Source organism: Haemaphysalis longicornis, unplaced genomic scaffold, assembly GCF_048455015.1.
Source record: "Haemaphysalis longicornis isolate Haplotype H1 unplaced genomic scaffold, Haemaphysalis longicornis Haplotype H1 scaffold_10, whole genome shotgun sequence".
In the NCBI taxonomy this organism is placed as follows: domain Eukaryota; kingdom Metazoa; phylum Arthropoda; class Arachnida; order Ixodida; family Ixodidae; genus Haemaphysalis; species Haemaphysalis longicornis.
This window is the reverse complement of record NW_027526204.1, coordinates 71,066,080-71,091,268: the sequence shown is the minus strand read 5'-3', so window position 1 is coordinate 71,091,268 and position 25,189 is coordinate 71,066,080. Positions and strand designations below refer to the sequence as shown.

The 25,189-nt window shown below is 47.1% G+C and overlaps 1 protein-coding gene and 1 long non-coding RNA gene across 4 annotated transcripts in view; one reads left to right on the top strand and one right to left on the bottom strand.

Annotated features, from left to right (window-relative positions):
* Adamts-a (ADAM metallopeptidase with thrombospondin type 1 motif A) overlaps positions 1-25,189 on the bottom strand; it is a 379,948-nt gene that overhangs the window by 194,954 nt on the left and 159,805 nt on the right. The gene's annotated exons all lie outside the window — the stretch shown is intronic.
* Positions 10,588-12,707, top strand: LOC144158730 (uncharacterized). The gene is made up of 3 exons (XR_013320178.1): positions 10,588-10,753; positions 10,846-10,968; positions 12,026-12,707. It is a non-coding gene; the product is annotated as an uncharacterized LOC144158730 (long non-coding RNA).

The following is a 25,189-nucleotide window of genomic DNA, read 5'->3' as shown; positions in this document are numbered from 1 at the left end:
GGAGCAGCAATTGTATCGCGGCCACCGCGTAAAATCGCTGCCGCTGGCGCTTATGCTCCGGCCGTGGGCTGCATGTTCTCGCAAAAGTACGAATACTGCCGCGCAAGGTACCGAAAAACAAAAAAAAAAAGTGTTAATCTTAAGAACCCCACACACGTCACCGCGAGACTTCCGAAGTAACAATATGCTCCACCCAAAGCCTTGGCTCTTGTGGCTGTGAATATGTACAGTTCACGTATTATATCAACTATTTCATGTTAATGACCCCCATGACGACTTTGATAGCATCGTGCCGTAACAATCAAAACGATGTAAAAAAGTTCTGAGTTGTTATACCGCCAATTTCACGATGTATAGAAAGAAAAATGGTCACATGTGGATGAGAGCCAGTTTCTTTTATTTTTTCTTGCGCGGGTACCCGGCCTCTTCTAATCATAGCCGTGTAGGCGTGCTCGACGGACAATTTGCCAGTGTCCTCAGAAAGAAAGGATATACGTACGGCAATACATAAAGCCGGTGACAAGGCTTAGGAGTAGGAACATATGGCATCTCTCTCCCTCTCCCTCCCTTCCTCCCTCCCTCATTGTCCCCCCTCTCTCTCTCTCTCTCTCTCTCTCTCTCTCTCTCTCTCTCTCTCTCTCTCTCTCTCTCTCTCTCTCACACACACACACACACACACACACACACGCACACACACGCACACACACGCACGCACACACGCACGCACGCACGCACTCACTCACACGTTTCAATAAATCTGCACATCTGTACGTCTGTTCTGTGCCACCATGCTTAGCAACTAGTAGCGAGCTCATAAGTAACCAACGCAATCCCTACCGCGCTGAAGCGTGATTGGTACCACACGCCACTTTCTTCACCCTGGGCACTCAAAACAAGATGCATCGCTCTGAAACATTCTCGTTGACGTAGAAGCGATTCATGTCAGCACTACGCTAAAGAAAGCGGGTCAGAGCCCGTAAAAAAAGAGACCCTACCAAGGGCGAAATCCGTAAGGAAATACACGCACTTGAGGTCATAGTTACGGAGCGCCGCGCGCGCACACAGCGTCGATATTCATTGCGAGCCGCCGACGACGACAAGGTCGCCGTCCCACTTTCCGATTGCGCCCGGAGCGTACGCTGCGCGCTGAGGGTTCCTCGCCTGCCCGTGCCTAGGGGCCTGGTAATAAATTTAGGCCTCATTACCCTCCATTCGTCGCCTTTGTGGGTTAATTAATTTCGAAACGACAACGAGGATCCCGCTTTCGCCTCGAGCGTAAAAGTGCGTGCGTCGTCTGGTACGACCCACGAACGAGCTACTTTCAGAGCGCTGTACTTTCGGAGCAAGGCACTGCAAATATAATAAGGCTAATGAAGTTAGCTGTGGTTAATTATTTATTAATATTCTAACGTACAGCAGCCTACAGCCTAGGCAGGGATGAAGAGGAAAAGTTTCATCACGTTGAAACATTACCAATAGGAGAAAAAAAAATTATACGATTGGGAAATTTAGAAAGACCGTAAATAACCTTCAATTTAAAAAAAAAATATCTGTTTAAACTTCGCGTTCCAGCGTGGAACGAGATGGCGTTATCGGGCCCCAATCTCATCGAATTATCATTCGCTTCGTGCTGTTGGGGGCGACCGCGAGCGGCGAAAACTTTCCGCCCCTCCTCGCACGCCATCGGTTGAGGCAGCGCGGAAGTTTCAGTGGGCGCCGCAAGGTGGCGCTACGAGATTTCTCGCTCGCGCATATTTTTCGCTTTACGGTTAACGCCCCCAGCGACACCGTGCCCTTAACGCTACACGTTAAAAGAGCTTCATACGCTGGCTCGCCATCGGCGAAATTGCCCCAGAAAATGTCGACACTTAAGCCGGCATGACAGTTGCAAGCCGGCAACATTCTCACAGTTACACCCGGAACACGTGGCTGCACGCCGAACATACGGCTGTGACGAAACATCCGCTCAGGCACACCAACCCACACGAGGGATGCGATTTCCACAGAGTATGAGACACGTGGCTGTACGCGCTTATAAAGAAAAATGAGGTGACGCAGACGTCTACGCGACGCCGAGCTACCGAGACCGTTACGACAAAGAATAGAAGCGTACCCGGGCCGCCTGGAACCGCGCCAGCCTAACACTTTCCGTCTAAGCGTTACGAGAAATCGCACTTGGAGCCGTTCTAGGCTATTGGCTCAAGTGGAGCAGGTGCTGTTCCACGCAAACGACATTACACGTTGGGGTAGCGAGGGTACACCTGTATGAACAGTAAAAAAGAATTAGCACTGCTATGCCAGGATATACGTAGCGTGGGCTAAGGTTCAGCAATTCAATCCAACCCAGTCCAGTCCAACCGAATCCAGTCCGATCCAGTTCAGCCCAGTCACTGCTCCTCGCGCACCCGCAGCACGGCTCTCCAGGAGCCACGCGAAACGACTAACAAGCGGCTACTGCCCAACGGAGGCGCACAGCTGTGCACGCGCCGGCGCCAGTGCATCTGCTGCGGCTATTACGTCACTCATCTGGACGCGCAGACCCAATTCTTTACACACCCGTACTCCAATTGGGTTGGACTTCCTATCCAATCTAATACAATCCAATGTACGCCAATCCAATCAAAATCCAATCCTATCCTATCTAATTCAATCCAATCCAACGCAATCCAGTCCAATCCAGTGATCCTCACGCTTGCGCAGCACGGCCTGTCAGGCTCCACGCGAAACTGCTCAAACTGCTCAAACTTGTAGCTTACGCAACAAAAGGCGATGCTACAGCCGACATTGGGGATACTACCCCGGTCACGTATCCCCACGTGGAGAACGCGGAGGCCGTCTGTTGTCCGAATAAGACGGTAAACTTGGCATCGAGCAGTCATGCGTAGACAGTTGGGCCGAATCGTACGTCACCAACAAATGGTGTAAACTGCGCTGAGAAAGATGCCACACAGAGAGAAGAACACAAGGACCAGCCTTCTGTTCACCAGGACACTGCAACAGTGCTTGTGTTCTTCTCTCTGTGTGGTATCTTCTCTATTAAAAACCATCGTGCACCAATACGAAAGCTTGGCTAATAGATATCAATATTCACAACGGCTGAGTTTGCTCATTTTAGAGATATGTCACTTCTGTACTGAAATAAAAAAAAAAACTTGCTTGCTAGACAGCTAGCGCCATCTAGTGCAAACTCGATACACCAAAACACGTTTGTTGTTTATTTTTATCCCAACAGAGAAGTGCCATATTTCTAAAATAAGCAAGCTAGGCCGTTAGGAACATTTCTATGAATTTGTAAACCGTTTCGTATTAATGCACGATGATTTTTTATCGCGTGGGTCACGAATTAGTAAGTCCTATAGGAATGTGGTTAGGTGACGCCCCCTTAAGGAAATACGCCTGCTCGTCTATAACGCGTGCTGCGTCACGCTTTGACGGCATAAGAAAATGCAAATATCAAAGCCATAGCGCCATCTTGAGGAATGCATTTGTGCACAGTAGTGAAGCCGACTTCAACGAGACTTGGTGTGCGGCCTTACATGTGGATACACGAGGTCATATGCAGGTGTTTATTATAAGACCCTGTACTGTTCACATTTCGAGATCAGACGGCTTACGTCGCCCCTAAAAAACTGCGCTCCACCAATGCACGTTTCTGTAGTGGTAACGCCAACTTTAAATGTTTTCGGCGCATAGTTATCATCCCAAAAATTCCACTTGAGAGTTTCGGCAACTTTATTTTTCGAGCGACGGAGGCTTTCGATGGGCATCCGTCGGACACGCCAATTTCCGCCCTACACATTCGTGGCGGGCGCTCGACCGCGGGCGACCGCCGAGAGAAAGTTCCGGTTCGCCGGTAATCGCTCGCTTGCTGGGGGATCTCGGTTCTACAAGCTCCAAGCGACCGTGACTGCAGCGGACTGTACACCGCCGCGAGGCTTGCGTCCTCGCTTCACCGCAGCTGTCCAGCAGCCCGCCTCCCGGACGCGCGAAGCCGTCGTGCGTACTTACGCGGGCTGTATGCCCGTGGCGGCTTTGGCAGCAGTGGACATTTCTTACCATCACACGGAATATTCTCTTTTACCACCAACTTCCTCCTAATTCAGAATGGCTTACCCCACTTACATACCTTTCAATTTACGCGATTTGGTGATCCGTGTTCACGCGTTCGATCACGCGACTTTTGCATTTTCCTTTCCCATTTAATCATGGCATGCTCTTTCTATGAATCCTGACTTCTATGACTTCTATAACTTCTATGACTTCTATGACACCTATGACACCTTTCTATGACTCCTTTCTATGACTTCTATGGCATGATCTTTCTATGTGACTTGATCTTTGCTGGAGACACATGACAAGTGCTTTACTTTTCTCGCAAAAAAAAAAAAGTGCATTCAGTGCGCACTACGCGGACACGGGTCTAGACAACAAACAGGCAACAAACTCGCCTGCGAATACACGAATCTGAGGCGCTTCTTCAGCACTGACGTTCTCTTTACGCTTTCGCCGCTCTTGCTTCCACCGGCATAACTCATCACCAATTACTACTATAGTTATCGTAAATGATCATATAACAGCCAATGTTGCAATAATTTCCAAATGTGGTCACTCCGTTTCGCTATCTTCCCCGTAGCACGAGCGGGCTTTCCGTGAAGCACCCTCTAAAGGCAAGCTTCGTGATATCGCTGCGCCGACACGACGAACGCTGTAAATTGAATCGAAGAAAAAAAATGGCCGCGTATCTGCTCCTTTCGTTGCAAATGTCGGCGAAAGACGAGAGAGAGAGAGAGAGAGAGAGAGAGAGAGAGAGAGAGAGAGAGAGATTTTATTAAAATGAAAATATTTACAAGGTGAAGTTTTGCCTCTTCACAGAGGGCACAGGTCTCCAGACTGGTGTCCCTGCCAAGTAAAAGCCTCCCTTCTCTTTCCCGCTCGCCTTTCATGCCGTTCCTTTCCCGTCTCGTTCCTTTCAAGATTACACGCTAGAGGACTGCTCAAGTCAATTTCGATTGTCCGCGTTCTACTGCTCCAAGTCCAGTGTCTCGATGCCAGCGCTGCCGTACGACGGAGACGCGCGAGAAACGAGGCACCCTACTACAACATTTATAGAACCACGATGACCTTCTGCACGAGCGTTCCAAGGGGAACGTGGTTCCCATCTAGTGGAACCTTTGGTTGCTATTGCCGTTTGGTTTCTTAAATTCCGCCAGGAGGTAGCGCTGGCAACAACAGCAGGCGACGGTTTTCTGCCGTTGATGTATTTCATTTCCTATCACAAAAACCAACCATCCATAATTTTTTTAATAAAGGAACACTCCAAATATCCTTCATGTATTGATTTGCTGCCTTATATTTGCGTAATGTCTTGTTCTTGTAAAACAATGTCGACAAGTATGAACACTGACACCGGACGTTTAGATTTGGCTGCGGGAATATAAGACTATTGCGCAGCTTTCGGTCCACTTTGGCCGGGTGGCCGAATCGATTCACAGACAGACAGACAGACAGACAGACAGACAGACAGACAGACAGACAGACAGACAGACAGACAGACAGACAGACAGACAGACAGACAGACAGACAGACAGACAGACCCAGACAGAGACAGACACAGACAGAGACAGACAGAGACACAGACAGACAGAGACACAGACAGACAGACAGACAGACAGACAGACAGACAGACAGACAGACAGACAGACAGACAGACAGGCCAAAATTTCTGCGTTTAAGTAGCCCAAGAAAGACTATCGTCTTTAAAATTGGCCGCGTATCTGCTCACCTCACTGCAAGTGTCGTCAGTCTTTTGTCGCCCCTGCCACGTAAATGTCCCTTTTCTCTCCCCCACTCAACTCTCATGCTCCTCACCCTCCCTGTCGACCCTTCCACGATAAGTGCCGTGGAAGTTTGCGAAAGCCAATTCAATTTTCCCGCGTTCCACTGCTCGCGCCATCTACTGGAACTTTTTGTTACTGTTGAACTTGGAACGCTCACAAAGTCCAGGCTCGCGCGAGCGCTTTGTTTTTTCAAGCGAAGCTTGCATTTTGTCGAGACCAAACGCGAGTACTTCAAAAATGGCAACGAGACACCGAGTGGTTTTGCGCTCAAAAAAATCTTATTGATTGATTGATTGTAGGGTTTAACGCGCGGACGCAACGCAGGCGATGAGGCGCGCGGAGGGCTCCGGATTACTTTTGGCCACCTGGGGACCTTTAACGTGCGCCGAAATCTCGTACACACGGGCGTTTTTGCTTTTCGCCTCCACCAGAAAAGCGGCCTCCAAGGCCGGGAATGGAACCCACGACCTCGTGTTCAGCAGCACAACGCCTTAGCCACTGAGCCACCGCGGAGAGTAATGCTTTATTTTTTCCTGAGGAATGTTCACAAGTATGGGGTGTGTTTCCAGATCTGGTGGATCGTAAACTTTTTTTTTTTATTACGAGTGTTTGCCGCGCGGCATATGGAAGGCGTTTTAAAGATAGAGGTAGATAAGAAAGTAGGAAGGAAAGAGAAAGAGAAGAAAATAGGGAGAGAGGGGCTGCCAAGAGCACAGAAGGTCACGAAACCGACAGGTGTTCAAATCTACAGGTATGCATGCAGTCCAGTGGCGTGCAGAAAGTCCATCAGCGACCTGCAGTATTTATCGTCCTGCACCCAGCGGTTGTAGTCATCCGGTTTATCCCACCGGAGACCAACCTTTCTGAGCGCATGGTCTCGAGCTGTCCTCGTTCCCGCGCACGTCCACAAAAGATGCTTGGCGTCAGCTTCAACCGCCGGAGACGGACACTTGGGACACGTTCCTGGGTCGTCTTGTGAGTGCCCCCAAGTCCAAGTGACTGAAGGTGTGAGGGCCACCCCAGCCCGAAGCCTCCTGAGAGAAACTTCCTCCACCCGGGAAAGATTAGGGGGCAGGGAGCAGACACACGGGGGAATTAGGGCACGTGTGTCCCTTCACTCTTAATCTGGTTCCGTATAAGTTCCAGTTAACAAGGGTGATCCATATATTTTTTATGGATCCAAACGAAAGAATAACTGGAACGAAGCCTATAGGTGGATCTTATCTGGAACTGTCAGCTTGTTTTCTTTATGCTCGTGGCTTTTATCTGGAACCGAAGAAATGGGGTCATGCGATGTCGGCGGTTCCAGTTACTGTTCCACTTATGTCCCAGTAAACGTTTGGGGAGAGTGCGTTTGTATATTTTTTGCTCGTGTCTTGTTCCACATAAATCGTGCATGGCAGTGAAGTATGCTCTCTTTCATGCATCAACTGGAACAATGAACCTTCTTGACCCAAGATGCACGTGCGCGTTTAATATACACGCGCACACCGCACATAAAATTTAATGAACTTCGCCGACATCTATGAAACTGCCTTGCAGCAGTTAACGTTGATAATACGGCTAAGCTGTAGTTTTAGTGATGTCCTTTGACAGAAAACGAAATCCCACTTTTTTGTCAACGCCGTACAAAGCCTTAAAAATGTCGAGAGGAGGATATCTTAGGCAAAAGAAGAAATTGCAGGAACCCATTTCCAGGTGTTCTGCGGCACCCAAACCACTTTCGTGAACATCGTATTTTTCTAATTTGGGGCGTCAAGTATACAAAATCACCAGTGACTTCAATTTGAGAAGGACTAAACGTCTTCCCTTTCCCCGTCTGCCGTTCGGGAAAAGCCATAGCTGCTATAGCGCTGAAGAATTCGTGGTGCTTTTGTGAACATCTTCATTACGAAATACTTATTGAGGCCATTACATTTTATGCATTTGGTTTACAAAGTTTCGCAGAAACGGCAGTTTTTGTTCAACACTCAGTCATCATCTCGCTGTGGTGTAGTACGCGCTCAATGGTACTTAGTCCACGTTACTTATATTGTGATGGGGTACATACATAATGGTAACCGACTGCGTCACGTTTTACACCGCACACATCATGCTACGCATGCAGTTATATGCTAAGAAGTTCGTTTTTGTATTTAGTCTCGTCCCGGCTATTAATTTTCACAAGCAAAAACGAAAGCCTCTTTGCAGGAGGAGAACGACACAGAACCCGGAGAACTAAATCTACCCCGCGGCATCTGCCTTACATTGTATATATTTATACTGAAATGTCATTCTTATTTCAAATTATGCATTGCAGTATCGCGAGAATTCGCAGTGTTACCCTAATCTTGTTACTTGCCATAGTAATTCAAGTTCACCGAATGACCTGCCTTCTCCTCCTGGTCCCCCCGTTGCTCTTTTCCTGCACTATTGGTGTTCATGAAGACAAACTGCTGGAAAACGGGAAGGTGTATTATAACTCGCTTATTAGCGAGTAATCACACTGGATTCACTATACGGAAGTAGTTTTCTATAACGTGGATATCAAAGAGCGTCGCAGTATATATTTTTGGTATTGGGAAGACTTGTTGTCAAGAGAACGCAGTCAATAAAGAAGCGTCGTTTTGTTTTCAGTGCAAAGAACGAAATAAAGCTGTCATCGAAGTTTATGCACACATACCGCACGCGCTCACGGCCCGCGGCGAGAAACAACTTTAGCCCAACTAACGTGTTAAATTGGCTAATATCTGAGCTCTTTGTTCCAGCCTCAGAGCCGCGTAGACGTCCGCTTAGAGGCCTACTCCCATTTTCCGAAGCAAATATAAGCGATCACGGGTGCCGAGCTTGTGATCTCTTCCGCGGACTGGTCACTGGCCACGGCGTGCATCGCCCAAGGCACAGAGGAAGAAAAAGTTGGCCGAAACCATTACGAAACGACCGCCACTTCAGTGCGGCATGCCGTGCGCATGCGTTGACAGCCGCAAGGCAGCGCCGCTTGCGTTGATGCATGGTATAGTGGGACGGCAACGGGTACAACGACGATGAGGGAAAAACGGGACTGCGTTAACACTTTTAACGACAGCAGCGCCCCTACGTCTCAACGTTTTTGCAAGCTAGTTTTTGTTCGTCCGCATGCAGCGCCACCAGTGGCCTTCTATAGCGGTGTTCTTTATTGCTCGCGTTATGCGCCTGATGTACTAAATGAACTGTCGGTCAGACTGGCGGGAACGGTTACCAGTTTGGTTGTGGCGTGAAACTGCGGATTTCTTCATGTCCTCGGGCTGTATTTACTGTTCGACGAAGTGAAGTTTTGCAGGGAGGCGCAAAAAAGGTCAGTGCTGCTTATTTATGTTCTGGTAACGGTTGTTGTTCATTGACTTGTTCATCACTGCGTCCGATAAACGTGCCGCTCCGCTGCCTGTACGATGCGAGAAACGTTTGACTGCATACGTTAGCTAGTGCTATTTAGAAAGTTGCTGGTGCGCGCATTTCTCGAGTCTGCATGTCCCCTTATGGTGTGGTGTTGCTTAGTTGTATATTGACGGTTGCTGTACCTGTCAGCAGTGCTGAATCTTCTCGAGTTAGTCGCACGCTATTGTCTCGCGCGCACACACTGCACGGCTTGTTTGTAGGAGCGTCTGTCTTTAGCCTTATCGGTATTTCCAAACTTCCGTGTTAATTGCGTTGTGTTGGTCTTCTGAGAGCCATACATTTACTGTGCTAATCACGCTATTCCGCCTAATGTTGATGTGCGTTCAAGACGTTGGCGGCAGCACTGCTTACGTTTATCTGTGCTGTGTGTGTAGTTGTTCCCCGTTTCTTCCAATGCCTTCGATGAATTCAGATGGTCTATTTACACTAGTCAACTTTAGTTGGCTCCCTGACGTGTAGTGAAATGCAAGGGAAAGTGGTTGTCTGAGCAGCAGCGTAGTAACAAAACGTTCCTTTTGTGGAGGAGAAGTCAGGTGGAAACACGCAGAAAGTGTGGAGCCGTTTCTATGCTGTCAATGTCAGTGGTAACCTGAGACCTCAGAATAATTGCCCATAAAGCTCACGTGTGGACTATTAGAAGTTTTAACGTCACAAAGTATGTTTAAAAATAATTCATTCCTGCTATTTTATACTATCAATTTCAGTGGCAGCTAGAGAGTTGGAATAATTTTCGAAACGCTCAGGTGCAAAGTTGTTGAATCATGATGTGCACCAAACATTAATCCATTTTTGTTCTCCTTTGAACGTAGAAATTATACTGCAAAGCAGATTGCTACATTCTGTATTCATACTCTATGACCTGTTCAGAAAGAGTCTGTGGCTGACTGTGGAGACATTTGGCCCTCCACTGATAGGTTGTGACAAATGTTTTTGTTTCTCTGCAAAAAAAATGAAAACAAAAATATTTCCATTCTTTACATGCTCCTGCGAAATCATGGCTGTGGCATTTACTGGCTGAAGACATCTTCGGCATGCTGAAGGGTCGTCGGGGAGAGTGCGGCGGATTATGAATGCCCTGTGGAGCTCATAAGCCACAAAAGAGTACCTTTTGAGTCGTGCATATTGTGCAGATATTCACCTGTTCGCATAGACCAAGGACAGGTGAGCTTAAAGTATGTTCAAATATTTTTATATCTCAAATTGTTGAGCAAGAAAAGATTATCAGGGCTTCCGCTGTAAAAAAGACATTCGACTTTCGTGGAACGAATCAAACATTGTTCAATATTTTCTCGTGCTCCCTGGGTAAAGCAAGGCATAAATTTATTGTCTGATATTTTTGTACTGTTTATTTTCTAGGCAATAGGGTGAAGATAGACCTAAAACAGCTGTACAAGGAATGCATATGGCCATTTTAATTGTATTTGGACCCCTTCTTGGAAGTGTATCATCAGAAGGCAACACATTAAAGCTCTTGCACGGGATGAAATCATTGCATTCTACAAGTAAGTACGCACTGCCATTTTCGGGTCTTTCATGGCGCGTTTTTAGGTAGTTTCTTTGTAACTAATGGTTTGAAACTTGAACTTCTTTTCAGTGACAGCTTGGTCTGTGGCTCAAGGTGACAGTAGGAGCTTTTCGGAACACGTTAGCGAAACTTTCCTGGAAGTGCACTTTGAGACGTCCCTGGCAGAAACACCCGGGTCATAATTTTGGTTGGGTAAGCTGGCATTTTGTTTTTGCGGGACTCAATTTCTGGGCCTGTTCATCCTAATAAAATCTCACTGTTAACAAGTTATTGTGAACGCCAATATTGACCATTGTGTTCACATTCCACCTACTACGGATGCTCCAACAGTGGCCAAAAAAAAACACTATTTTGTATTTAAGTTTTGTAAATATTTAGCTTTTACACCTTGAGAGTTGTTGCTGTGATTTCCCAGCACCACGGACACGCCCATCGTTGTTGCTGCTACAACAATACGGTGGCAAATTACGATTTAAATTTCCCGCTTTTAATACGCCCGTAGCACCAATAATACTCCCAAATACAACCGTAGCATGAGTAATGCTTGCATTGGATTTTGACAGGTGGTTAACTAAGGGGCAATTTTTTAAGGGAATTGTTTAGAGCACAGAAAGTGTCGTCTGCAAGAAAATGTGCTATAGTTGTGATTTATAAGAAAATTGTGCAACAGCCTAGTTCAGCATTAGTCAGCTCAACTTCTGCCTCATACCACTACGAACCATGGAGGTAATACATATCGAGAGGGAAATATTTTAGGTGGAACTAATTCCTCCAAAAATGTCTGCCACAGTGCGATATTTATGATTTCCTATGACTGGCGATTTATTTCTTTGCGGTAGAAACATCGTTTAGCTGTAAGTTATATTAAGCCAGCCTCACTACAGCATTCGAGAGAGCACATTATACAGTACAGAGAACATTTTTTGCAGAGAGAAGGTGTGTAAAATATAATGCCGAAAGGTGATTATAGTAATTATTATTTGATTTATTTAATAAACGAAACCTCTCAAGGATAAAAAACCTTATATTCAGGATACCGAGGCAGCAAGGTGGGATACTTTCCAGAATCAGGGCAATTTCATTGATTGTCTGTGGTGATATTGTTTAGCGCACTTTCACCTTTAGCAGCACTCCCAGAAAAAAACGCAAGAAATCACTGATTTCAAATCAATTACTGTGTTATGAAAGGGCCTAAGCAACTCACTCATTTAAAGCAACCATGTAACAAAATATTCTTGTTTCCTTGAAGGTACATGAGGTGAGCAGTAAGTCTTCTCGAGGCCCGGTTATTCTGAGAGAAGGGACTGGCGCCATCAATATTGCCCGCAAGAAACACATCACAGATTCGCCGCCTGCATTGTCACTTCAGGATGTGGTTATCCTCTTCGCCGCATATGTCATCTTTTTCATCGTGTCATCATGTTCTTATGGTTGTGTGCCTTTGAAGAGTTCTTGGGACTTTTGCTGGGAGTTCTTGGAAAGCATGAAAAATTTGACAGTGGCCTGGTGTCATTTAAGTTGGAGTCTTTGTTGAAATACTTGAAGTGTTCAGCTCTACTTGGGATTTTAAATTATTGGTAGAGGTTAAAGTATCTCTTGAAAGGCATGAAGGAGGTCAGATGAAAGGCATGAAGGGGGTGAAATCAGATGAAGAGGTTTAAGTTACTGGCACATGCAAGTTTCATGTCAACTGAACACTGAAGTCGTACCTTATTTTTCATCATTGGCACAATGCGCAGGCTGTCTTTGAATCTATAGTGGGTGTTAATGTAGTTCATGGCACCGCATTGTAACGTCCTATTATTCAAGTGTAGCTCATGAGATTTTTTTTCGTGGCAGTGCTGCTGCTGATGCAAAAGTGACAGTGCTTATTTACGCAGATAGCTTGCGCCTTCATTAATAAATTTTAGTACTGCAAGTGAGCTGACACCCATGCCGTAGAAGAATTTAAAATGTGCTTATTTGGCTTGAACAAGTCTTCTCCTTTGAACAAAGTTGGATTTCTTGCTTGGCGGAAGCAGGGATTTGGTCACAATTACACTGACAGCAAGACGGGAGGGTTTTTATAGCACGCAACTGTGAATTTTACCTAAGGTAAAACGTTGAGGCCGGAAAAAATGCTTTCAAGTCTGCTTTGTAAAACTGGTCCCCTGTATGATTCAACGCTGGCTTGTTTGCTTCTTAAGGATGTCTGACTTGTTCCCGCTTGAATTGATGGCGTATATATTTAGTCTGCTTGTTAAATTTTAATATGTGTAACATGCTTACAGCTACCTGGTTTGCAAAATTATATAATATTCACGCTGGCTTTCACGAGATTTTCGGGGATGAAATATTTTGAACAACTACAAATTGTTTGGTCAAGTAACGTGCCTTAAGTCAAAGGCCTTTTCAGGACGCTCATAAAGTCTATTTTGCCTACAAATAGCTTGATGTTACACTTACGTCTGGTGTCAGGAAACTACTATCTTTAATAATCATGTTTTAATTGTGGCATACTGCCGCATGTGACCTCTCGTGCCAAAATGTTTTATCGTTAATCTTGGCTCGAGCGTTGTTTTCCTAAACTCTTGCACTGCACTGTTGTAGGTTTCTGATAATACAACCGTTTATGGCTTGTTTTTAGGCCTTTCCCTACAATTTAATAGCAAACTGCATTTTCCCAAACAGTTATGCGTAAACACAGTATGGCAAGCGCAATGAGTAATTCCGCCTTTGAATTACCTTGGTTTATCTGATAAGACAGCATATTTGATGCTCACTGTTGTATAATGTCTGTGTCAGTGCCGCTGTAGACGCACACGGCTATTTATTTATGAAGCAGTCGACCCTAATACCGTCTTTATTGACCATGTTTTTGAGTAAAAGTGAATATGTCAAAATGCCACTTGGAGCCTAGTGTTATCGTTATGGTATTTATTCCTTGTACGTTGGTCATTTTCTGTGCAATTTAAAATAGACAGCTATTAAAATCTGAAATGTATGAATACTAACACCCAATAAAGTTGTATAGTATGTTGAAAAGCAGTGTATGAGTCATAATAGTTTGTTTCGTGCGTTTAATGCAAGTATTTTTATGCAATGCAATGCAAATTTTAATGCAAGTATATTGTTTCTTTTATATGCAGCTAAAACCCAGCACAGGATTCTGCGGGTGAAGCCAAAGAGGGTGTGCCGCTCTAGGTGCCTCAGACCAACTTTTATACAGAACTGTGCTCCGATAGGCAACTGTTGGGAACTGTCAGGGACCACACTGCTGCGGTGGTTTCTGCTTTCCAATTGTTGGTATCACTGCGGGTCATATATCAAGGCTGTGTTAAAATGGTGCTTGCGGTTTCCTGCTGATACCAATGCATCCGCCAGCCTGGCATATGGCCTCGGTGTATACCGACAGGAAAGCAGAAATATTGGAAAAGTGGAGTCCCAGGACAGCTTCCCAATGCCTATAGGAACATCGTTTTATATAAACAGCTGGTCTGAAGGTACCTGGAACGGCGCACCGGATAAATTCCATAATCATTTTACATGGATCAATGTTCCAGTAACTTAAACTACCCTTTTATTTGGAACAGTGATCCGCATACTTTTATTTGGAACACCGATCCACATAATTTAGTTGCAAAAATATGTGGTGCACTGTTCCACTTAATTTTCAGGATATGTGGAACACGGTTCCAATTATATAACTGGAACTTTTTTGCAAAAAAGTTCCAGTTACTAAGTGGATCTTACGTGGAACCAGATTAAGAGTGTTCTCAGGAGAGATTTCCGGGCTAAAAGACGGGAGCACGGATCACAAGGAAGGGGGCTAGGGGAGGACTCAGGGGGGGAAGAAGAGTGGGAAATATGGTCCGCTAATTGATTCAGTATATTGCGACCGTGCCCCTGTACCCAATGTACACGGATCGTTAGCTCTGATGTTCTGTGGAGGCTGTGAATCTGCTGGCAGATCAGAGGTGTCTTCTTTACTTGCTTCAGATGCTTCACAGCACTGAGCGAGTCTGTATATATATGCACCTCCGTGATGTTATGGAGTGCACTTGCAGCATTGACTGCGTCATGAACAGCCTGGAGCTCCAGTAGCAGCGGGTCCGGAGTGTCGGTAGCGTAACAGCGCGAGCCTTTCATTTCCGGGTGCGTGGCACTGACGAAAGCAGTCCGTCCTCCGTCCGGCAGAAGAGCTGCGTCTGTGTACAGTACGCAGTGGCCTTCAGGGACTGTGGTATGGGATGTTGGCGCTGGCTGGTCACGGCGACGAAGCTTCGTCGTCTTATTCGTTGTCATTGTCGTGTACCGCCATGGTGGAAGATCGTCTGAGGTTGAAGTGACGGGGGACGCATGACAAAAATGTGAATGAAGCGCTGCGACCACTGGAATGTACAAACGCTTGAGCTTCCTTCCTTCTTCGCGCTGGTTTATAAGCTCCGTTATAGTATTGAGCTGGGCGTGTTCCTGTAAGACGGGTATCGGGGTAAGACGAGGAAGTGCCGTGATGGTGCGCATAGCTTCTCGGTTTATAGTCTCAAGTTGCGCCCATTGTTGCTTGGTCAGTCGTTCTTACTTTATAAACCTGTCGCTGAAGCAACGTTTTTTTTTTTTAAACTTTGGCAGGCAAGGCTAAATGGAGGGACAAGAATACAGACAGACACACATACAGGCGGAGACATTTTCGGGCCTAAGCAGCCCAAGAAGCCTTATCGTCTTTTAAAGAGAGGAAGCGATGCTTCGGTGTGCCTGACAACAACCTGCCGATGATAAAAGAAAAAAAAACTAAGCATGAGAATGACCTCAGTTCTGTTTTGCTTGTATTTACTCTATTTACTTTTTTTCCGTTGTACTCGCGAACTAGCCACGCACCTCCGAAGTGCACGACCGGACACATTTAGCTCCGGTCTTCAAAAGCCACCACGGGTAACCGCGGGGTCAGCCTGTTATTAATTTATGGTCTCTACGGCACATCTGTGCCCGCCGCCCCGTCGATGAACAACCGCCGGCACCTGCTCCAGTCGGACACGCTGTGTTTTCGTCTTTGTGCGCGCACGCGGACGCGTGGTTGTTTCCTGGAAAGCCCTCTTACAGGAGGCGTTCAATCTGATCCGCGCAAGCAGACATTTTCTTCAAGGGAAACTAACACAAATAAGAAAGACAGTGGAAAAAACCAAGAGGCGAAGGACAAGAGAGGTCGAGCGAAACTAAAGGAGTTTTCGTATACACGGTGTAGCCGAGGCAGAGTCTTGGATCATCAGCGGCGTACTACACGCCTCGGAGCACGGCCTATATACTGTCGCGGCCTGAAGAGGCACGACTAATCGCCGCGTTTATAGGATCGTCCCTCCTTTTCCCTCCCCGGACTTCTTGCCATTTGCTTTATGACCCCTGCTACTACGAACGAAACGCCCATCTTACGCAACCTCCCGTGGATGACACATTCCGACGCCACTGACGAAGAAAAAATGGTTCCTGTCCGGCCCAGCACGTTCGAGGAGCGCGCGGAATTCCACGCATATTGAGTGTTTAACAGAGGTATTTCGCGTGCGTGCGTGTGCGAACATGTGTATTTAACCGGTCCATGAAAAGAAACTGCAACTTCGTTTAACTTTAAAGAGTTATCCAATCAAACCAAATCAAAAGTTTATTTCGCTCATAGTTACATCGACGTAAAAAGGTACATCGACGGGGCAAGGAAAAAAGCTGCAAGAAGCAGCTTGACAGGGCCCTTGCCCCCGTCCAGCAATGAACGGCGTGTGCGCTAAGAGGGTTTATGCAAAAAACGCACTGAAAAATACACCTTTTTCATATGTCATAGCAATATAAAACCATAAAATAAAATACAATCAATTTGGCGGCACGACATGAGTACATACAGTGTACAGTAATAAAAATACTTATACATGAACAGCAACACACAAACCGAGTGCAAAAAAAAAAAAAAAAGAATTACGATCGCATACATCCACCATACCAGTATTCCGAGTTTTACAGTATTCGAAAAAGAAAACACATCGTATTCGCACCAGCGAAATCACATTTTATCGCCTAAAAATAGATTTAAAATGCCATGTCTGTTTAACAATAAAATGTCGATTTGTTCCCTGTCAAACTTAAGTACAATAGGCAAGGTGCTCTTAATTCGTTGGACTTCAGTACCTCACTCAGCTTCATTCCGTCCACGAAATACGTTTTTTAACCGATGAAAACGCAAGAATTAAGGACTTTCAAATTTCGCGCCACAGTGACGTGTTATCGGCGCGAATGACGTCATATGGGCCGGCACTAAAAGCGCAATTTTCAGTGGGTTAGGTACACGTTAGCATTAAAGTTATTCGATCAAACGGAACTAGTGGCCCCACTACAATCGTCCAGTCCCGTGTCCTCACGATTGATTAGTTAGACCGCCGTCAATCGCCCAAACAAGATTCTGTGACGTCATAGAAAAGTTGCCGAAAACCGGATAGCGAGTCGCCACAGCTCCACACGTTTTCTTTAATATCTCCGTTATTTTTTTGAAGTTTGCGATAAAATCGGTATCACTTTTATCAAGACAAAGCAGCCTTTCTAATGAACCAAACTTGTATTTTCTCTTCATGGCTCCTTTAAGAATTTTAATCTGTTTTGTATGGTAAAAGATCGCACCTGGGCGAATGGTGAATATACCCGCGAAAAAAGAAAAACAGTGTGCGAGATTTGGTTGTCGGTCGAATTGAGGAACATTGAAAAAAAAAGAAACGCGTGCGGCTTCAGCAAATTATTGAAGGTGATGAGCTGATAAGAGTTAAGGCTGACAGTTGGGGTAGAATCATTTTACCAGCGAAAAAAAGACAGGGAGCTAGACAGAAGCAAACAGGACAATCACTAGCCCTGTCCTTTTTCGCTGGTAAAACGGTTCCGAGTTGATAAGGAAGATGAAATACGTTCCAGACAAGTAGCGTTGCACTTTTGAGTCAACGCGTTCCTACTTTTCAAAGCTCGAAATGATGGCATGGGCGCCACGTCTGCGGCCTAAATAAGTTTGCACGTACGACGCTTACATTTATCATTTCCTTAAGGGGACACGAGTGACAACTTCCAAAAAGTAGATGTTTATGATGTCAGCTAATTAATCGTTTAGTGCGCGCGTCGTCACCAATTACCACGAATTGGTATACCCTGCATCGAGGTTTGGGTCATCACGTACTTGAAACCAAACAGCATGTTTCTTTTCCCTTTTTCGGAGCCCTGGCGACATCGTTTTACAGGCACTTATTCACGTATGATGATCGCACTGCGAGACGTGAGTCAGCAGCCAACCGGGAAGCGCGTTCGCTTGCTCGAGCGACCCTTCCGGGCCGAGTCAACGGCTCAACGACCGCTATTCGCAGACAGACCGCGAAAAGATCGCTGCTGCGACGACCTCTTCGCTGCGATCTAACAAGAATGATACATTTGCAAGCCGTATATCTCACTCCCAGCGTATACTCGAAGCGCGCCCAAAGGGAAATTAATATCGACACATTTAAGACGCGATGCAGTCGACTTACAAAGTCGCATCAGCAATGCCCCGTCAACGAGGGCGCTGACAGTTCCGCATGCGTCAACGACGCAAGCTGTCAGCTGCGTCCGCGCCCCCAATTCATCGTTCCTCAAAGTCATCAGCATCCCAGCAGAACGAGAAAAAGAATACAGCGACCAGCGCTCCGAGGCGTAACCCCACATGTGTGCGCCGTGTCGAGGAGTGCCCGCTATACCACGGAAGGCCGTCGTAATTGTTTCCGGTGTACAAGACTGGTGAGTTATGACTCCTCGCCTTGTTCTCGCGGAACCGCCAAGAACGAGTCGAGGTCTTCCCCGAATGGAAACCAAAAACGGAGCCCCATGTAAGCTCTCTTGCGAGCATGTGAGCATGGAAGGACGAATGCGCAAACAGACGACACCGTGCAGACGATCGGAATGCGTCACGGCGCATTCGGTTCGTCTGCGTGGTGCGACGCGTATAGTCGTCTGCTATTATAAGCGGAGCAGACGATCGTCGCGCTGCGCGGTGCGGCGCTCCCATTAGACGGCAGCTCCGGGCCGCGGCTTTCCGTTTCCTCAACCGTACAGAATCGGCCCTTCCTGCATGACGCAAATCATAAATTAAACGCGGTGTTAGGCTACGCGCTGTACATAAGTAATTTAAAACATACCGAACTGCTGTTATTCATGATAAAATGGGTACAAGTATTCATTCGGAACATTTGTACTAAAAAATCGCGCTACTTGAAAAAAAAAAAAAAAAAAAAGAACGCATACGCTTATGATAGCGGGTGATCGAACCCATGCCTTTGCATTAGAAAAAACGACCACCTCAAAGCCAATAAGTTTTTTTTTTCCCCCTTTCTTAAAGCTACATCGTTCGAACGGCGAACGGCGGGTGCTCTTTAGCAAACGGTCAAAAACGTGTCGCTGTAAGAGCGAACCAGTAGATGACGCTAGGTGCTTTCACTTCTGTATAGCATCCGAAACAGAATGACGCCTCCGGGTAGCGGCCATCATCCGCTGCGGATTCCGTCGTAAATAAAGAAAGAAAAAACGCACTTCGTTCGTATTGGTGATGAGCGGTTTGGCGGAGTACTTGGCATGTGGGGTCCCATATACTTGGGGGTAGGCTGGTCACCGTCAGACGACGTCGTTCCGCACAAGGTCGCCAGATGGAAACGGCTGATAATAGTGACGGATAACAAGGTCGCGAGAGTCGGTTCTTCCGCCTGTATACAGCGACCAGACCCGACTTCCTATATGCCCGAGCTGTGACGCGGGCGACCTTGCATGCGAGATATTCGAGGCGTGCCCCGAAAGAAAGAAAAAAAGAAAAGAAAAGTGTCGCAACGGGATAACTAAGTTGTCCGTTGAAAAATACGGCCGTTCTTCTTTTATCGTACCTGGCAGACAAGAAATGGCCATCCATTCTGCGACTGACGCGGATACCGAAGACCAACGGGAATTTCGTCGACACAAAACAGGTTGAAATGGCGCTTTCGGTTTTTCCCTCGCCCGCCGCTTCGAGTGCGTACTTAACGGCACGACATCATCTAAATGTATTGAGCTCTGGACCAGTATACATGTCTCGCAAGCACGTACCGCTCTGTTTCTAGGCTTCCTGGGTTTCGCTCACTCTTCGATCACCTTGAAATCTAGCACAGCCACCAGCACAATCTCGCGCAACCAATCATGAAGATTAAACAAAAAAGCTGTAGGGTTAATGGTTCTTCTGAATGAAATCGAAAAAAAAAGCGAACACAGCTCAGAAGGTCGCATTTTGTGGTCTATTTTGTTTGACACAGGGAGGAACAACGACGGAACTTACCTCTTTATTCTGAAAATAAATAAAAACGATTTTCGCCTATGGGAAAATGGCGGCTGATTTGGACGTGCGAGTCAGCGCAAGTTGATCTTGGAACGACGGCGCCACCTGGGGTATTCAGAGCGAAACGCACGTTCGGGATTCACGGTAGGAAAGAGTCAAATGGTGCAGCAGACGATCAGAAAATGTGAAAGCGGTTTATCTGATCGTCTGCTAGCTCATTTGGCTCCTTCCTAGGTGCATTTTCTCATCGTCTTCTGCACCATTCGGCTCCTTCCTACCGTGAATCCCAAAAGTGAGTTTCGCTATGAATACCCCAGGTGGCGCCGTCGTTCCAAGATAAACTTGCGCTGACTCGCACGTCCAAATCAGCCGCCATTTTCACATAGGCGAAAATCGTTTTATTTATTTTCAGAATAAAGAGGAAAGTACCGTCGTTGTTCCCGGTGTAAAACAAAATAGACCACACAATGCGGCCTTCGTGTGAAGTTTGAGCGCGAACAGAGCGGCGGTTCACTGAGGAATTTTTTTTATGTGTTCCAATTAACGTCGCACCACCCTGTATATCGCGAAAATTAAGCCCACGTCTATTCGGTTGTACTACGCTTCCCCTGGAGTTCAGTCTCCCGTTCCGAAATCGAGAACGGGGGAGTTGAGATTAGGGTTAACCGTGCACCCCCCGTTATGTCATCGGTTCGAGTAGTTTCGAACAGTTTTGCCGACATCTAGTCCTTATTCCAGCGTTCTATCAAATTTTGGCCTGACAACTGAACCGAGTGAGAGACAAGGACTCTCTTGCCTGTCGGAGGAGCTTTTTTTATGTGTGGGGGGGAGAAGTTCCTCAGGCAGCGGCCATGTGTTTTTTTTTTTTTTCTCTGTGCAGAAAAGGGGGTGTGGCCCTAACGTTCAGACCAGTGTGACATAATTTATGCTCTCCTGTGACATGTATTCCAATTCTCCTTGTGCATAGCCGCGAGTACGATTCCCGGCCGCGGCGGCCGCTTTCTGATGGAGGCGAACAGCAAAACCGCCCGTGTGCACTAGATTTCGGCGCACGTTAAAGATCCCCAGGTGGTCAAAATTAATCCGGAGCCCTCCACTACGGCGCGCCTCATCGCCTGCGTTGCGTCGGCGCGTTAAACCGTACAATCAATCAATCAATCCATCCATCCATCCATCCATCCATCCATCCATCCATCCATCAATCAATCAATCAATCAATCAATCAATCAATCAATCAATCAATCAATCAATCAATCAATTGATTGTGGGGTTTAACGCGCCGACGCAACGCAGGCGATGAGGCACGCCGTAGTGGAGGGCTCCGGATTAATTTTGGCCACCTGGGGATCTTTAACGCGCGCCGAAATCTCGTACACACGGGCGTTTTTGCTTTTCGCCTCCATCAGAAAAGCGGCCGCCGCGGCCGGGAATCGAACCCGCGACTTCGTGCTTAATCAATCAATCAATCCTTGTGCATAGCTATATGTGTGGTTGATATACAATAGCATACCGCCTGCTGTACATAGTTAACGTGATTGTGCTGGCTAGTGTCACTAGATAAGGTTACAGACTATCGGCACTCTTTTCTCCTATTGTTCCGTGCCGCCGCCATCACTGGTCAGTTCGCATCACGCGGCAGTTGTTTACACTGCGACGGTTCTTGGGCGCCGCCATTTTGTTTCTGCGTTTTGTGTCGGTCAACTGTGATAGTCTGAGCTTGTCCTCCCTGTTCTGCGGCTGCGCACGACTGGACTCGTTCCGAACGCGAATCAAAGATTACGCGCTTCGCATCATTTCAGCTGCGGAAGTGTGTCCGAATATGCCAGTGTTGCTGCCTCTTGGGCAGTGTTGTTTACAGGTGACCCAGTCAAAGTTAGCGGTGAGGCCGCAGAAGCGGCAATCCGGCAACACTGATAAACACCAAAATGGCCGCCGTTGCCCACTTCCGTGCCTCAGTGATGGTTATAGTGAACTAGAATGATCTAGTGGCGCGAACGGCGAGGAAGGGGCGTGCTCTTCTGTGTAGAAAACACCAGGTGGCGCTGCTGCGCCATCTTCGAAAGGCGCCGCCGCGGCAGGCTGTCGCTGTTCCGATGTTGGGTAGTAATTAACCCTTAAAAAAAAAATGCTACTCGCGTCTGGCATTTCCGTACCTTGCTAGGAACGTTTTGTTGCAAATCTGCCCGTTTGAGCTGTAGGGAAACGGCTATAAATCGAGTTGTTTGGTGTCGTCTGCTACCTGCGCAGACGATCGATGCGAGCGTACGCGTTCGATGTGCTGCCGGCGGACAACTGCTATGTTTAATTCTTTACGAATGGATTTACTTTTTATATTTACTGTAATAAAGTCCCGGCATGAACCTACTTGTGAATTTCACTCTACAAAAGCAAATTATACCCAGTATTCACGCGTCCAGTAGCACCCGGCTGATTTTCTCAGCAGCAAAGTTTACAATAAACAAATTACCTTCAGAGGAAACTTTCCCCAGGCACTTAGTGCTGAAGGCAGCGTCTCCAAATGTGTCGTTTGAGATCGCAGCTTCTGTGTTAGCACGTGTAATACATCACTAAACCTCCTAGTCGTCATGGCCCCTTTGCAGGCCGAACTGCTGTCAGCTTCTTGCAGCACACTGTTCGCAACAGCTAGGGAATATATGTCACGGCTTCCGCATAACACACCACGAAAAGAATGTTTGCGACGACACTTTGTCGTCATGTGGATAGAAGAGCACAGATTTCTCGTGAAAATGTCTAGCTTTTTTTTTTTTTCGTATCGATGTCGTATAGCGAAACGAACGTTTCGATCGTCGGCACAATTTAGCCGGCACCAGAGCTTTGAAGGAAGCTTGACTTCTTGAAGATGGCTCATTGTGAAAGCATCATTCCACAGAACTTGCGACTTCATTTGATGAGCACTGCGGAGAGAGAGCCTCGTGTTGTGGCTGGTGCACCTCATCTTTTTCGGCTCTTCAGCTTGCTTGCTGGCTGCCGAAACTGAAACTCTTGTCCGCCTTTTCCTTTGCGGCTTCCGCGTGCATGCTCCGCGCAGAATTCGAAGCACAGTCAGGCAGGATGGTAGGTACAGCACCTGGAGCCAGTGACAGCTTCCCGCGTACAAGTCGCACTTTACAGCCGTTTATTACGTGGATGTAATCACGCAATAAGCACTCGGGCTCAAAGTGGCGCTCACCAACGGCTGAAGATATGGTCAAGAGTTTGTCCAGTCTTCCCAAATTTTGTCCCCACTTTTTGCACAGTTCATCGTCCAAAGGAGCGGCGAACAAAGACGCCTTGGGAGCACCTGCAGGGTAACCACTGTGACAACCCGGAGCAAAGCAATAGGTGTCCGTCCTTCGTTTTGACATCGCGTACCCGGCCTGGCCAACCTCTATTCGACAGCACTCGCAATAACTATATTCCTGACGATTGTATACCTCTTGCTTCTGTGGAACATCACGGAAACGTAAAACACGCAGAAAATGAAAGGCCGGCCTCAGCCATAAACAGACGGAGAGTTTGTCCGACCGCGCGCCGCCAACGTATCGCACATCCGCTCGTATCGTCTGCGCCGCTAGCAGACGATTTGTTTGTAGCCGTTGCCCGATGGCTCAAACGGGTCTGATAAGCAACAAAACGTTCTTAGAAAAGTACAGGGACAACAAAAGTGAGCATCTTTCTTCCATAAAGGTTAATTACTGTACCACAGTAAAAAACGGCAGCGGCAATAGCTGGCGAGCGCCCCAAGGAACGGCCCGTGCAACCGCGGTACCGTTTTCGAAGAAGGCGCAGTGGCGCCCCTGGCGGCGGTAGACGCGCTTTGCTTCAGCCCGAACGCTGCAAAGCGCTCCCGTTCGCGCCACTGGATCAAGACATTCTAGTTCACTGTAGTGATGGTACTCTGTATCTTATCTAGTGACACTAGCGCTGGCAATTGTCAGTGTAAATACCTGAAGGCTTTGTACATAAACTTTCCGAGACCCGTGTTTGTAGTTTAAGGCTTTGTGCGTATTGTCAAATAAACTTTCTAAAAGACAGACCAAATTTGATTTGCCCAAGAAAGACTATCCGCTTTGAAACGGATCCGCGTTCACGTGCCTATATCAAATCAGCAAAAGATGGCACTTCAATTTTTTTTTTTTTTTCCATTTTCAACCGCCCTAAATTTATACCCACGAAAATACGGCAAAGTTCTAAGCGCAAAGCGCATCGCTGCGTGCAAACTTTCGTGCACAACAGCCCGCCGCACCACCCACGCAAGAGGCGCCCCTTATTTATCGAACCACCGGCAGGTCAAACGGGCGTTCTCGCCAGAGCGCTGACTTAGCGGCACGAATTCCGTGGGCGTGCGTCCGTTATATATAGACGGGCGGGAGGAATCCTCGCGGCCTTTACAGCGCGGCAATTATCGGCGAACGGCCGAATAGCGAAGATGCCCCGACTCGCCTGAAAACAGAGACGCGGGCCGATGTAAAAATACAAGTGCGTGGAGAGGGAGAGAGGTAGGAACCGCCCGCAGCGAGAAAGTGGTAAATTAAAGGGAACGTGTATCCGTAGAGAAAGGGAAATGAAACTAAGATCTCTGATGTAGAAAGAAGCAGGTGCGCCGAAGGGGTCAGAGGGGAAACTAAAGGTCATAAAACATGGCCTCCTCCATCACGAACCCACTTCGACGGGGTTAATGGTGCGACATTGAAAAAGAAAATGAAAAAAAAAAAAAGTCTCCAATCCACGCTGTGAGGGTGGTTGGAAGGCAAAGCTTTAAATTACAGCAACAGCATTGCCCGTGTAACGTCACTTGAATTCACACACGTGGCTCTACATAGACCGAAACGAGAGATTCTGCCAGCCGTTACCTGCGAACGCAGCACCACGGCCGCGCTAGAGCGGCGGACGCCACCGCTGTAGCCCGGCCGTGCGCCGGCAGAAAGAAAACGGAGAGGAGCGTCTTTGGAAGGGTGAGACAGCGGAACCTAGCCATCCTGATGTGCTCGGGGCTACACCACCGCGTGGCACAAGCGCAGACACCGAAACAATTCGGCATGCTAACTTAGTGATTCCAATTTATACCGATTTAAACTAGTTCGTTCAGTA